Raw genomic sequence first — 12160 nt, 5'->3', positions numbered from 1 at the left:
TCGCAGCCACTCCTGCAGCGCCGCTCCACCCTCGGGCTCTGCGGGAATCTGAGTACTCCTTGCACCGGGCGCTCAGAGCTGGAGCGGAGGTTACCTGCCTCTGGGGCCGTGCTGAGCCTCGGTTCCTTCCACTCCCAGTTACCATCTCCGTGTCCCTGGCTGGATTCAAGGTCAACTCGAAGGAACACAGCTCGTTTTTACCTCTAGGATTCCTAGCACCTAGGCGCTTGGTCAATGTTGGAAGAAGGAGGTGGCATTTTGGGGGAGTCTGGGAATCAGCAGATCTGGGGATCCACCTCATTCGGGCTGACTCCTAGCTTGCCCTGTGGTCTTCGGTTTCCCCCCTGCAAGGTGGAAAGCTTGCTCCCGCAGTAATGGTGGGAGGGAGTGCTGAGTCAGATTTGTGGGATTTCTACGGCTTTTGGTGTCAGAAGAAAGTCAAAATGGGAGGGCGCAGTTAGGGGCAGAACTGGCGCAGTTTGCCTGAGGTGTGAGCGCCAGAAGTCGTCAGGTGGTGTGGGGGAGGGGCAGAGGTCCCTGAGCAATGGGAAGGGGGAGCCTTACTCTTTCCCACTCTGACCGCAGCCTCTTGAAAAGAAGAGGGGTCCTGGGCCACTCAGCCCAACACCGACCCAGCAATTCAAATATTACACAGGAAACTGCCTCTTATTCAAGAATTTAATTTCTCTCAGCAACCCCCATGAGCCCTTTTCTCTTTTTTTCTATTATCCTGGCCTTGGACCCAGCACCCAGAGAGAGGGATAAGGCCTGCCCATTCCAGATCCACCAAAGCCTTGGAGGGAGGAAAGGAGGTTGTTCATTCTTGGTCCCAGGACCTTAAGAATCACGTTTGGCTTAGGTTGACACAGGTATTTGGTTTGACTTTGAAGAGGAATGCCCTACCCTAGGCCTCGCTGCCTTCCCAGAGTAATTCTTCCTGCCCTCTGACCTCTTCCCCCCAGCCTACCCTGAGATAGGGCTCTCTTCCCAGCCAGTTCCTTGCTCCTCAGACATGCATGCATTGACTTCTGTCATCTCTGATTGCTATTTGGTGGATAGAGGTGAGAAGGAGGGAGGGATGAGAAAGGCCAGGTCTCTGGGTCACAAGGAAGGAGAACATCTGGGCAGAGTCAACTGGGATGACATCCTTTCCCCACTCATTTCCCCCTTCTGTAGAATGGGTCAGAGGAATAAAGCTGCCCCCACCCCCGGGGCTGGAGTCCAAAAGGGTTGCGTGGAATGTTTTGTACTCTGCTTCCTCTCCCAGCATCTCTCTTTGTCTCCTCTTTCCTCTTTCCCTTGTATGAGCCATTCTTGTTCCACTGACTTATTTCCTCTGCACGTGTTAAAACAGAAATGACAGGGACTTCTGCCTCCACCTTAAGCCAGTCCTCTGTGTTCAGCCCACATAAACGCGGGCTGAGGAGGGAAACCAGGCAGGACCTAGTTAGAACCAAAGCCAAGGACTCCCAGTCAGGGGAGGAGCTTTTGGAGGCAATTTGCGTTGGGAGAGGGGGTAGCAGAGACGCCAAAGGAGAGAAAAGGGAGGTGAGAACGTAAGTGTCAAGGGCCGAGGGTCCCTCCCTCTATTTGGACTCTCCTCACTCTAGTTCTTCTCTGGCTACAGCCTTCTGCCTCATCATTTCTCTCTGCTCTGTTTTCCCAAGTTAAGTAGAAAAATCTTTGGGATAACTCAGGGAGATGGACAGCAATGAAATCAGTGAGATTCCTTTGCTTTTGCCTTCTTGCCGGATCGCTAGGGCAGAGGGAGCTTGGGGTATTGTGTTTTTGGTGGGGAGCTTAAGGACTCTCAGGTAAGCTCAGGGTAACTCTCAGCTCAGAACACTTCCTAGCATCTTGCTATGATCTTCCACCTAGGTTGCAAAATCAATGTCAGGGGTACAAATTAGTACGGCCCCTATGGAGAGCAAGTTAGCAACATCTAACAAAACAACATATGCATTTACCCAGCAATCCTATTTCTAGAAATTCATCCAGAAAATGCACATTCACAAATACAAAAAGATGTGTGCACAAGGTGATTCTTTAAGACATATTTGTAATAGCCTTACAATATTTTTCTTTAAATACCCTTCTAACAAATTTATTCACTTTTTAACCATTCCTGTGTGGTAAAAGTCACACTTTTTGGTGTCCAGTTCTATGAGTTTGGACAAAAGTGATCATCATATAATCAGCACCGCCATGAGATACTGAACCACGGTGTTTGCCTTTCCCGAATGTCCTATCGATGGAATTGCACAGGATGTGGTCCTTTGTGTCTGACTTGCACTCAGCATGACACAGTTCAGAGGTTCCCATGTTCTTGTGTGTCTCAGGAGTGTGTTCCTTTTTATTACTGAGTAGTGGTCCATTGTTTCAGGTTGTTTATCCATTCCCTAGTTGAAGGACATTTGGGTTGTGTCCAGATTTTTGGAGATTGTGAATAAATTCGCTATAAACATTGGATTCAAGTTTTTGTGAGAACATCGTTCACTTCTTTAGGGTTATAATTTATAAGAACCTGCCAGACTGTTTTCCAAAGTGGCTGCGCCATTTTGAACCAACACTGCATGAGAATTCCATTTGCTCTACATCCTTACAAGCACTTAGTATGGTCAGTTTTTTTTTGGGGGGGGTAGTGTTTTAGCTAATCTCATAGGTGTTCAGAGGTACAAAATTAGTTGGTAATTAGACTTATTTGATGTCATCAGCCTGAAACGCCATCACCTAGTAAGAAATAAAGCAGGCATCTCTGGATGTTATCAACCAAAAAACAAAAAAAAAAAAAGCAAAAAAAAAGCGTCTGCTGGGGTAGAATGAGAGCCATCCTACATGATAACTGAGACTTCAAAAAAGTGAATTCATTAAAAAATAACATTAAAATTATGTGTTTGGGGAAAAGGGTGGGGAGGTGGAAACCAGTCTAGACTTAAAGAAACTAAAGAGATATTATAGCCAAATGCAATGCAGAAACCTTAATTAGATCTTGGGTCAAAAAAAAAAAAAAAGACCATAAAAGACATTCTGGGACAATTGGGAAATTTTTAATATAGATATTAGATGACATGTAATTTTTGTTAATCTTTAAAGGTGTGCTAGTGGTCATGACAATGGTTTTATAGGAGAATATCTTTATGAAAAAGTATTCAAGGGCACAGTGTCTGCAAGTGGTTTTCAAATGGTTCAGCAAAAAATGTATATATATACCTCAAGAGAGGGCATACAAGATGCTAACAATTGGTGAATCTAAGTGAAGGGTATGGAGTTGTTTATTGTACTATTTTTTTCAACGTTTCAAATTTGAAATGTTTCCTAATACCAAGGTATGGAGAGAAGTACATGCTAGGAAGGACTCCAGATTCCTAGACTGCCCTCACTCATTGCCCTGACTCCGGACCGACTGACCAAACGGGGCATATTTTCTGAGCTCTCTAGCACCCCCCCCACCCCAGCTCGCTCGCCACCCTCCCTGGGGAGTCTTTGTTTTCACTCTCACTGCTGTCAACATCAGGCTTTTCTTTCTGGGTGGGAGTGGCTGGGGCACAATGGGCTGGGCAGCTGGGCGGGCCAGGAGCAATGGGTGGAAGCAGGCACTTCCCCACAATGCCATGGGCCAGCTGAGGAAGCCTGCGGTTTGAGGGCTTCCAGAATCACCCACCTGCCTTCTGAGGAGGGTCCCCAATTGTAAGAGGAGGAATCCACCAACAGTCCAAAAGTTGTTTCTGACCAACCTTTCACATCCCTTCTGAATTCTATAATGAGGTGCTTCTGAGAGAAGCCAGCTGTGCCTGCCCTGAGCCTTCATGTGTGGGCTAAGCAAGGGCTCCTAGGTCCTCCCTTGCTGGAGCCTGCATAGCAGCTGCACTGTCACTGACCCAAATTACTGTGCTGTCCACCACTGCCTTTTCAGCCTGGTGCTAGCTCTGGAGAGATATCAGGTTTCCAGGAGGTGTATCTCTCTCTCCCCCTCTCTTTTCTCCCTGAAAAGCTTGGGACTAAGGCTCTGTGTGACTCAGTGTTTTTTTCATGTAGCAGAGGGCTCTTGATCCTTTAGTCAATTCACCTTCTGTCTTGCTGAGGGAGGCTGAAAGAGCAGAAGCCAGGAAGTTGAAAGGGGGCAGACAGGGAGGAGTTTGTTCTCACGCGCTGCCAGGCCTGCCAGAAGAACATGGGACTGGGAGTCAGAAAACTGGTGATCATGGGACTTCCCTGGTGGCGCAGTGGTTGAGAGTCCACCTGCCGATGCAGGGGACACGGGTTCATGCCCCGGTCCGGGAAGATCCCACATGCCGCGGAGTGGCTGGGCCCGTGAGCCATGGCCGCTGAGCCTGCGTGTCCGGAGCCTGTGCTCCGCAACGGGAGAGGCCACAACAGTGAGAGACCCATGTACCGCAAAAAAAAAAAAAAAAAAAAGAATCCGCCTGCCAATGCAGGGAGCACCGGTTCGAGCCCTGGTCCGGGAAGATCCCACATGCCATGGAGCAACTAAGCCCTTGAGCCAGCCACAACTACTGAGCCTGTGCTCTAGAGCCTGTGAGCTACAACTACTGAGCCCGTGTGCCATAACTACTGAAGCCCACGCGCCTAGAGCCTGTGCTCCACAGTAAGAGAAGCCACCGCAATGAGAAGCCCGCATGCCACAACGAAGTGTGGCCCCCACTACTAGAGAAAGCCCACGCACAACAATGAAGACCCAATGCAGCCAATAAATAAATAAAATGAATAAAATAAATTTATTTTAAAAAAAAGAAAACTGGTGATCTGGGCTTTTGACTACTGTGTGACCTTGACAGAGTCAGGTGATGTCTCTGGGCCTTCGTCTCCCCCACTATAAATTGAAACCAAGCTTGGACAAATAGGCATTTCTTTTTTTTTTTTTTTAATTTATTTATTTATTATTTTTTATGTTTTTGGCTGCGTTAGGTCTTTGTTGCTGCGTGCGTGCTTTATCTCGTTGTGGTGAGCAGGGGCTACTCTTCGTTGTGGTTCATGGGCTTCTCATCACCGTGGCTTCTCTTGTTGCGGAGCACGGGCTCTAGGCACGTGGGCTTCAGTAGTTGTGGCTCGAGGGCTCTAGAGCGCAGGCTCAGTAGTTGTGGCACACAGGCTTAGTTGCTCCGAGGCATGTGGGATCTTCCTGGACCAGGGCTCAAACCCGTGTCTCCTGCATTGGCAGGCGGATTCTTAACCACCGCACCACCAGGGAAGTCCCAAAAAGGCATTTCTGATTCAAGATTCTCTTTTTCTACAAAGAGGCAAAACTCTCAACACCCAAACCAAGCTCTTTATCGTAGTCTAGCACAATGTAACAGCCTGTAGCTAAGTTCCATCCTTCTTCCCAGGATGACCAGACATAAGGAGACCTAAAAAGATCTGCCTTGTGGACAGCCACACCCTCAAGTTTTGGGACTAGAACAGGTTCTCAGAGTCCCCATCTCCACCTGTCTGTAAGTTCAATTGAGTACCTACTCAACACCTTCTAAGGCCACGATTCTGCTATGTCCTAAGCTAGAGAAAGAAAGATTAGCTAGAGATACAGAAATCCAAGCCTTCAGGTAGTATACTATCTCCTAAGGAAAATGATCCCCCCCACAAAGAGTTATTAGGTCCAACCATATGAAATTGCCAGTTTGCAACCGCTTTTAACCTATAAAAGGCAATTTAATATGATTCAACATAATATTAATATTATTAGATATTGGAAATCAGGAACTACAGTCAGTGCCATGGGATGGAGAGATGAGATTTTCATCTGAACAATGGATTGGGTTTGGAGAAATTTGGGTAAAGCCACCAGTTGCTAGGCCGGTCTGTCCTACCTCTCTCTCAATCCAGACTTTTGGTCCTGGAGGTAGACACATTGGCCGAGCCCTTGTCCAGACTTTGGTTGAGATTTCAGCATTAGCATTTCTGGTAACTGGCCAGGGCAGCTGCCCATGGGTAGAGAGGAGAGTGCTGCCCATCTATAGTCCACTATTCCTGTGCCCTGAATGCCCTGCTTCATATCTTGGGAATTGAGAATGGAGGAAACTAAGAAAGGAAGAAATAGGAAATATCCATCTAATTTCTCCCCCCTCTAGTGGCAGACAACAGCGGGGACACACACTTGAAGCCTCATCTGGCACAGTGATACGGGAGCTGAAGGGGTATTAGAGGGAATGTGGGGACCAGAATTTGGCAGGGCTCACCTGAAAATTATTCTTGGGGGAGGTGATTGCCAAACAGGATTTGAATGAGGAGAGAAAATAGCTTTGATGAAGGAGAAGATGGGGGTGGGGGTAGATGGGAGGAAGGGTTGTGCTGCTGCATCTGGCTGAGGACACTCAGCCGTCATGGAGAGCCGGATGCTCTGGCAGGTGAGGGAGGCTGTCTGCTCCCTCCTGCTGAAATGCCTCCAGCCCTCTGTCTGAGCCAGCACCTGGGTCTCAAGCAGGATGGCATCCGGCCTCAGCAGCAGCCTGCTGCCTGCCTACTCTCCTGGTGCTCATGGACCATTAGGGTGAATTTTGATGTTTTCTCCCCTGCCTGTACTACAACCTTCTTTGTGGGGAGCACTCATAGGACATCTGTTAGGATGCTAGGATAGGCAGAGCCGGCATCCAAACTTCCAGGGGCTTTCTGACCTTGGTACAGGGGAGGTCAGTCACCAGGCTTTGGGCTGGGGGGTAGCTCATTTTATTGAGCCAGGCATTTGAGATGGATAGAGTTGGAGAAATGGTCCAATTTCCCTTTATCGCAAGTGAGAAAACTGAAAACTAGAGACTTGCCCAAGGACACCAGACTAGTTGGAGGCCAAGCCCAGTTCTCCCCACTCCAAGTCGGTGACTGGGCCCCTGAGCCCCTCAGTGCATCACTGCATGAGTCAGATCAACACCAAACCACGTTGGTACCCGATTTCTCTACCCACGTAACTGGGAGAATTATTCCAGCCCCTCTTAGGATGACGTGTGACACGATGAGGTCATGTGCTAGAAGCTTTTTGGAAGAAAGATGCTAGAAACCATAAAAGTGCTGTGCTGTGATTGCTATTATTAACAATTAAGGTCATTAGGACTAGAGAATATGCAAAGGAGAAGCACTTTTGGCACCACCCTTATCACTGTGTATCTCCTGATGGACCTGGTTTTCTTCCACAGCCCCTCCCAGGCAGCTGGGCCTTGAGCTGGGAGAGGCAGGATAATGGAGAGGGGAAGCAGAAGTCCTGGAAAAGGACCTCCTTCTGCCTGGGTGTCCCCAGCCCAGCCCTTTTCTCAGGATGTGGCCTCTCGGAAGGAGTGTGGAGGGGAAGCACTCTGACCTTCACTTCTTCCCTGGCAGCTGACTAACCCAGGTGGGCTGGGAGCTCTGATTTTGGGGCTAAGAATCAGCAAGGTTGAGCCACTGTAATGGGACAGCACAGATCGATTTTATTGCCAGAGCCAATCTGTCACTCATTTGCTCGTTTATTTATTTATTTGTTCATTCAACAAACACAAAGTAAGCACAAATTGTGTGCCAGGCGCTGTGTTAGTATTTGGAGAGAAGTGGCGTCCGGAAGGCAGGGAAGGACTAAAAATCACCTACTTTCAGCTCAAGGACAAGTGTCCTGAGCCTGGGCGCCCACAGCAAACTCTGATTGTAGCAGTGTTCCAGAGAACTTGCATTTGTGTTCTTGGAGAATACCTTTAACTCCCAAACTCAGGAAGATAAGGCCTAGATTCCGTGAAGGATTGAGCTGGGAGAGGCACCTCTGTGTTACCAGTGAGCCTGTGGCCTGATGATGAAGGACTTGCCCTTGTCCTTTGCGTTCTGGGCCAGGGCCTGGTGCTGGAGCTGGGTGTTTCTGCAGCCTGGTATACCCAGTCCTTGGGCTGGCATCCCAGTGTCATCTGACTTTGTAACCCCCTGCTTATGTTCTCAGAATCTGATGGGGCAGAGACGTTCTGTTGCCGGGATGTGCAGAGTTCCATCTGAATGGAACCTCGGAATGAAAATAAACTTCAAGAGAAACCCTCCAGTTTCTCCTCCAATCCTTACGTCTCATTTCAGCCCTTCCACCCTACTTGTGATATTGAAGGATAAAAGAGTGGATTTAGATTCAGTTGATACATGTTATACACATCTTTATTGAACCTCAGTTTTCCCATCTATAACGTGTATATAATATCACCTTTCCTTATCTACCCTATAGAGTGTTGTGATGGACAAATGAGATACAGTGGATGACAGCATTGGGTAAACGCTGAAGTGCTGGATGTATGTAAGGCTTATTATTTCCAGTGGCCCCCTTCTCATTTTCCGGTTCGCATTTCAGTCCCCTCTACTGCCCAGTCGTTTGACGCCACTTGCCAGCACATCCTTCTCTGATCTCTCACTGTCCACTCCAGATTCTACTCTTACCGTGTCTTCTCTCCTTGCCTAGATCAAGATCTAAAACAACACTTGTTGCATCTTAAATAATACCAACAGTAGAAGTAATAGTCTGAGCTAACATCCATTATGTGCTAGGTATTAAATTTGGATTATCTCATTTAATATTCTTTTTTAAAAATTTATTTATTTATTTTGGCTGCGTTGGGTCTTCGTTGCTGTGCACGGGCTTTTTCTAGTTGCTGTGCGCAGGCTTCTCATTGTGGTGGCTACTCTTTGTTGCGGAGCACGGGCTCTAAGCACGTGGGCTTCAGTAGTTGTGGCTCACGGGCTCTAGAGCGCAGGCTCTGTAGTTGTGGCTCAGGCACTTAGTTGCTCCACGGCATGTGGGAGCTTCCTGAACCAGGGCTCGAACCTGTGTCCCCTGCATTGGCAGGCGGATTCTTAACCACTGCGCCACCAGGGAAGTCCCATCATTTAATATCCTTAGCAGACAATAAAGTAATACTAGTATTATCTTCATTTTACAGATTAGTAAAGATGTTCATAAAACACAGGCTGAGGTCCAACCCAACTGTAGGCCATTTCTGAATTTCCTCTTTCCATTGCTGAATGACTGAGTGGTTGACAAGAACAGGGAGAGATTCGACAGCATTTATTGAATGTCGACTAAATACGCTGATTTCAAATTATGTCACAATAACCACCTTCTGAGACAGGTACTGGATTTGTCTTAGACATCATCTGTTTGCAGAACAGAACCAACCCAAAGAAGCACAAGTAAAAGGGGGCTTTAGGAGGTTACAGAGAAATATCACAGGATTAGCAGCAGGCAGTGCAGCACCCGGTGGACCGCGTCTTTTCTCTGGAGCTGCTAGCACTCTCTTCTCTGCCTCCTGGTCCACATGCGCAGCACCCATTGTGGTTCACCAAGCAACAGGTTCGATCTCCAAATTGATATGACCTTCCTGCTTAGCTCTCCAAAGTAAATTAACTCAGTTTCTCCATCCAAATGTCAAGAGATGCTGATTTCCAGCTCACGTCCAATGTCCACCCCTGCTAATTATCCGTGGCCTGCTTGAGGAGAGGGTGGAGTAATCAAATCATGACCACCCAGGTCTATCCCTTCAACAGGGCCTATGGGTGGGAGCAGATGTTTCTAGAGGGGAAATCCTGGACCTCAGGTAGATGCAAACCCAAGTATGCTCTTTACCACACCGGACTGTCACTAAGGACATCATGGAGATGATGCCCTGCAATGCAGCCCCTGAAGAAAAGAGCATGTGAGTTGTCCCAGAGTCTGCATGTTCAGGTGGGCCTGGAGAAATAAGAATACCATTTTTGAACTCTGCTATATGCCAGGCATTTTATGTGCGTTATCTTTTATCCTTACAACATCCCTACAATGTGTCATTGTTTCATTTTATAGATAAGAAAGCTAACACTCAGTAAGCTAAGTTAGGGCTAGGCTGATATTTGACCCAGGCCTGTCTGACACTAAGACCCTTTCTAGTAACCAAGACTCACCAAAAAAAAAGATATTTTACATTGATCCTGCTGTAATGTATGCTCCATGAGGGCAAAGATCTTAGTCTTTTTGTTCACTTATGTATCCCACCTAAAATAGTATGTGGCATATAGTAAGTGCTCAATTAAAAAAATCATTGAGTGGATTTTGTTTTAGTATCTTCTGCACTCCTGGGCTTCCCATGGTCAGAGGGAAAAGGGTAATATTCTAACTGTTGGAGGATGGGCCACTGAAATAACTGGGGTAACCCTCTGGGTGTGCCTCTGATCCCTACTCAACTCTACTTTGATGAGAGACATTAGGAACAGTCCCTCAACATGAAGGAGTCTAAAGGCAAGTATGGCCCTATATCCATCTGTGTCTCCTGTCCTGTACATCTGACCTAAGACACTTAGCCCTGTGAAGGGAGCAGGTGAAAGGAGATTTCCCAAACACTGGAAAATACACTTAATGGAACAGGAAATAGGATGCCAAGATCCTCTGTCCCTAGAGAAAATAATGCTAATTTCCATTGGGTTTCCAGCCCCAGGATCCAGAGTTTACCAAATCCTGAATCTCTTCGCATGCCCTTCTCTATAGCAATGCCCTCTGTCTTCAATCACCCAGACAGCCTTCCCAATCCCAGATTTGGGAGAGTCAAACGGAACTGGGTTCAAGTCTGCCTTGCCATCCTTGTGACCATGGACAAGTTTTTCCGTGACTGGACTCAACTTTCTCTGAAAAAAGAGGATAACATATTAACAAAGAGTGCTACGTGTTCTGAGGACCTGGCCCATAGTAGGTCCTCGTTGAATTTCAGTTTTTCCTCTTCCATCCCTCCAGTTCTCCCTTCCTTCTCCGTGGATCCCACAGCCTGCCCACCTGCTCCCTGCTAACTTTTGGGCTGAGTACCTTTATAAAAGGGTCATAGTCCATTGTCTCCAGGTAACTGAAAGGCCCAGAAGGCCCCAGCTTCCTGCAACTTTCCACCAAAGGGCTTTAGGGACTGACTGCGGACTCCATCGCTTCCGCATGGCAGGTTACCCTCTCAGTGCCAGTTCCAAGATTGTGCTCGATCCTTGCACAGCAAGAGTCCTGGCGAAATAAGGCAGAGTGGCAGGTGGAAAGCTACAGTCACCTCACCTTATTTGCTCCTGGCTTGCATTCCTCCCCCGGGAGGTATACTGTAAAAGCCATGCCGGGAAATCTCTTGTTGATGCAGGGAGCCAGACTGGGTGACGGTGCTCTACTTGGTTGTAGAAGCTGTGGCCCAAGGATGCCATTGCTATCATGCAGATCATCTGCCAGCTGCCACTGGACTCAAGCAGGCTACTTAATAAACAGGCCGGGGGACTTCCCTGGTGGCGCAGTGGTTAAGAATCCACCGGCCAAGGCAGGGGACACGGGTTCGAGCCCTGGTCCAGGAAGATCCCACATGCCACAGAGCAACTAAGCCCGTGCGCCACAACTACTGAGCCTGTGCTCTAGAGCCCGCGAGCCACAACTACTGAAGCCCATGAGCCTACATCCCGTGCTCCACAAGAGAAGCCACCGCCATGAGAAGCCCACGCACCACAACAAAGAGTAGCCCCCGCTCACTGCAACTAGAGAAAGCCTGCGCACAGCAACAAAGACCCAACGCAGCAAAAAATAAATGAATAAATATATAAATATTAAAAAATAAACAGGCCGGAGAGTCCCAGTCTGGGGTCTCCTCCTCTCTGCCCACTACACACCCACACAAACTTTAGCTGGTATGAAGTGGCAGCTTGGCCAAGGTAATGCATGAACCAGAACTTGCCCTTCCTGCGCTGGAAGGGGCTTGGCAGTGAGAGGGTGGGTTCTTGCTCCTGCTTCCTATGGATTACTTAAGTGCTCCGGGCTCTCTTGGAGCGGAGGAGATTCTCCAGCCCCCTCCCAGTCTCTCAGGGAAGGCATCCAGTGACAGGAGATGCTTTCAGAAGAAGTGAGCATGTGAGTATTAACCAAGTTCGTGTAAGCAGGCCTATGGCAGTGTGGTTGCCGGGACGTGTCAACTTTTGTGGCTCTGGCTACAGCATCAGCCGGGCCCACACACAGCCTATGAGCTGCTTGAAGGGAGGAGTGGTGCCTTCGTTAGCTCTGTTTAGCCAGTGTTTAGCACAGCTCTTGGTTCAAGGAATGATCATCAGTAAACGTTGGATGGATGAATGACTGAATAAACAAATAGAAATGTTTCTGTAAACTAGAGTCAAGATCACAGCAGAGTTTACGTTTCTTCTTCCCAGGGTCACCATCCCTGTTCAACACTTCATCATCTCA

At 48.0% G+C, this 12160-nt stretch overlaps 1 protein-coding gene across 4 annotated transcripts in view; it reads left to right on the top strand.

The window, feature by feature from the left end:
* ATP2B4 (ATPase plasma membrane Ca2+ transporting 4) overlaps positions 1–12160 on the top strand; it is a 93256-nt gene that overhangs the window by 2832 nt on the left and 78264 nt on the right. The gene's annotated exons all lie outside the window — the stretch shown is intronic.

This window comes from Pseudorca crassidens, chromosome 2 (genome assembly GCF_039906515.1).
Source record: "Pseudorca crassidens isolate mPseCra1 chromosome 2, mPseCra1.hap1, whole genome shotgun sequence".
Taxonomy (NCBI): domain Eukaryota; kingdom Metazoa; phylum Chordata; class Mammalia; order Artiodactyla; family Delphinidae; genus Pseudorca; species Pseudorca crassidens.
This window is presented reverse-complemented; position numbering and strand designations above follow the sequence as displayed.